Source organism: Grammomys surdaster, unplaced genomic scaffold (assembly GCF_004785775.1).
Source record: "Grammomys surdaster isolate TR1022 unplaced genomic scaffold, NIH_TR_1.0 130, whole genome shotgun sequence".
Lineage (NCBI taxonomy): Eukaryota > Metazoa > Chordata > Mammalia > Rodentia > Muridae > Grammomys > Grammomys surdaster.
The window spans coordinates 11,022,065-11,025,726 of NW_021604588.1; the positions used below are offsets into that span (position 1 = coordinate 11,022,065).

The 3,662-nt window shown below is 45.8% G+C and overlaps 1 pseudogene; it reads right to left on the minus strand.

The window, feature by feature from the left end:
• Positions 1-716: 716 nt before the first annotated feature.
• On the minus strand, positions 717-3,445 carry LOC114614708 (annotated as a pseudogene).
• Positions 3,446-3,662: the final 217 nt, after the last annotated feature.

The following is a 3,662-nucleotide window of genomic DNA, read 5'->3' on the forward strand; positions in this document are numbered from 1 at the left end:
GGGCTGACACAGGATGATTCTTCTGACCTCCATGTGCACAATACAGCACGTGTGTACCCATTCACGTACATCAACATTTACACACACACACACACACAGAGAGAGAGAGAGAGAGAGAGAGAAAGAGAGAGAGAGAGAGCAGAGTATAGTTGTAGAGTATTTAGTATAAGGTGGCTGCTCTGTATCTCAAGGCATGTTAGTCTTTTTGTTTTTAGATAATTCAGTTAGTTTTAGTTTTATGTCCATTGGTGTTTTGCCTGCATATATGTCAGTGTGAAGGTGGTGAGCACCCTAGAACTGGAGTTACAGACAGTTGTGAGCTCTGAGTCCTGGCAATTGAACCCAGGTCCTCTGAAAGAGCAGCTCTTAACCACTGAGCCATCTGTTGATTTTCCATTCTCTCTCTCTCCATCTCTCTCTCTCTCTCTCTCTCTCTCTCTCAGTAAAAATTCCTTAATTTTTTTTATTCCTGGTACCACTACCACAGTTTACATGGTAATATGTCTGATGTAATGAAAAGAAAAAGAGAAAGGTGCAGCAGATAAGAGGCCTCAGGGACGGTCATCTAATTGACACTACCTTGCGTTAATAAACAGCTGCACATTTTACAGACTGTGGCTCTGACAGTCCTAAGCAGAAGGGCTTTCTGTTTAAGCTGCAGCGATGTTTCTGACTGCGGACCGTCGTTCCCTCTGCTGCAGACTTTTACAGTTCCTCTAAGGCATGTGGAACAACTGTCTCAAAGTAACCCACAGCTTTCCTGACAACCCCTCGCTTTCTCTCCCGCTAAGAATGATAGCCGTTTTCCACTGTTTATAAAACCTCCTGCTACCATAGCCACCGCTTCTACCATCAGACCCATAGCCATCACCATGGGGACTGCCTGAGCCTCTTCTACCAAAACTGCCCACCCCTGGATCCGTGCCTTTATCCACTCTAGTTTTCAAAGTCATGAAATAATTACACATCCCCTTCACATCCTCCTCCTCCACCACATCCATCACCTTGGCCTCCATAGCCTGGTCTACCACCATAGCCTCCTCTACTATTGTAACCATGGCCACCAGCACAGTTACCACCATCACCTTCAAATCCTTTACATCCACCACTTCTGTAACTCCCTCTTTGGCCACCGTCTCTGCCACCATAGCCTCCTTTTCCACCAAGACCAAAATGACCTCCAAAGTTTCCTCCAGGACCCATAAGTTGCCATATCCTCCTCCCCCACCTCTCTACGACCCAGCAGACTGCGCGTCTTCTTCACAGTTATGTCCACTGATAGACCTCTCTGTGGTCAGCAGATGCATCTCTTGCTTAGAAACGGCCCTTCTCACATCACAGTTACACCCAGTGACCGTGTGGTATTTCTGAACAATTTTATCAGCTGTGTCACGATCATCAAAAGTTGCAAAAGCAAATCCTCTCTTTTCCCCCCCTCTGTCTGACTTCTATAACGTAGATGGTTTCTGCCATACTTTTCAAAGTAGTCTCTCAGATTATACTCTTCTGTAATTTCTTTTATACTACCAACATGTTTCTTCACTGTTCAGTGAACACCAGGGCTTTTGGGCCTCTCTCGAAATGGCTCAGACCACCAATAAACAGCTTTCTCAACTGCTCTGGTTCCTTTGGATCGCTACCCTCCATTTTGAGTCCAGACTTGCCTCTTCCAATTCAAGCTCTCCTGTTGGTTTTCTTTAGTCCAGTAAAATCTGTGCAGTAGAGCACAACCCACTCACTGGCCCTCTCTCTGTGTTCTGAGTCCCTGGCAGGTGTGAGGTGCTGTGACAGGTGCTTCAGATGGGTGCCAGTGTGGTCTTCCCCACAGCATTGTGGGATGGGATGACACTTCCATTTTTAAAGGTTTACTTATTTTTATGTTTATGAGTGGTTTGATTACCTATGTATGATGCCTTATGCATGTAGTGCCTGCAGAAGCCAGCAGAGCTTATCAGATCCTCTGGAACCCTCCATGTAGGTGCTGGGAATCAAACTTGAGTTCTCTGTCAGAGCAGCAAGTGCTCTTAATTGCTGAGCCATCCCGACAGCCCAATAACTTCTGTTTTAAGGCAAGAAAGTACTCCAGGTCACTAATCTTTTATTCTAGTTTAGACCCTGAAGCTGATGTTTTGACATACTGGTTCTGTCTCTGCACAGACGTCCCGGTTTCAGAGAGGCTCCAGCTATGGCCTGGAGCATTGAAACACTCTCCAATGCCGAAATCAACTCACTCTGAGGCACAGCAAACTTATTTGTAAGAATGTTGCAAGCTATAGAAACAGCGCCCTCTTGTGACCAGAGCATGCCACACCGTCTCCAAAGAAATACACTTCAGTCTTAGAACTGTGGTGATCTCTGGCCCCCACCACCCACAACACACTCTCATTTTCTTCCTTCTTCTCTTACTGTATTTATTTGAGGCAGGGTCTTGCTGTGTAAATATAGAACTCACAAAATAACTCAGGCTGGTCTCAAACTCAAACTCCTTATCCTCTTGCTTCAGCCTCCGAAGCCTCGCTGTGTCTGGCATCCTACTTTGTTTCAACTGTGTTCAAAGTAAGACTGGTGACGTAATTCCAGAGCAAGGTTCAGTAAAGCATCCAAGTGAGAGGGCAAACAGCACATCCCATGGAGGCTGCTGTCTCCTTGTTTCGAAAGTAGAGTTTAGAGCTGCTTAAAATGCTTAAATGAGTGGGCCACACACCCTCAGGGAATCCTTCAAGGACGGATATTATTTCTCCTGACTGTGTTTTTGATAAACATGACAGAATGCAAACATGCAATCTCTTAAAAGAGGCCTCGCTGCTGACAAACAGTAAGATTTCTGTCCTTTAACTAAGAAGGAAGAAGGGACAAAACGGCTCAGCAGGTTTTAAAAAAAAAAGTCCTTGCTGTCAGAGCCTGAGGACCCAAGTTCAACACCCCCAGATCCCATGTTAAAGTCAGGTACAGAAGCCCTCATCTGTAACCCAGCCATCCTGGAGTACTCAGCTTCACTTCATCAGAGACCACAAGACAGACCCTGGCTCAATAAGGTGGAAGGAGAGAACTGACTCCCAGAAGTTCTCCGCTCACCAGCGCACTCATGCTTGCATTTGAGAAAATTATAAAGATTTTACCTAGACATGTGGCTCACAGTGCCGACTTCATCTCAACAGAAGGAGAAAACTAGACCCTAATCTCCTGTTGATGCTACTGAAATCGGTTAGATACCTCACCTCACAACGTAGCCCAGGCTCGCCTCCAACTTGATAGCTTTAGTCTCTCAGAGAGCTGTAGCTACAGATGTCCCCAGGACTCCTGGTTTCCAAGTCCCTTTTAGGAAAATAGCATGTCCTATAGTTCATGAAAGAAAGGGAGACGTCAGAAGGATTCTCAGACGGCAGTGTGCCGGGAGAGTCTTCATTTGTTAAAGATGCAGCCTCACCCACAGAGCCGACGCCATTACTCTAGACTGATCCTGAGGAATCCGCTCGCTCCAGAAGGAAGCTGAATTTTCGATAACTGTTCAAGGATGGATGCTTTGGAAAGGGGACGTTGCCACAGCGAGTTTGTGATGATTCGAGCTGGGAGGAGAAGTGAGAGCAGATGCCGTTGCTCAGAGAACAAACATCTCTTAGCAAAATGCCTTGATTTATGTTTATTTTAAACTGTGGTTTCTT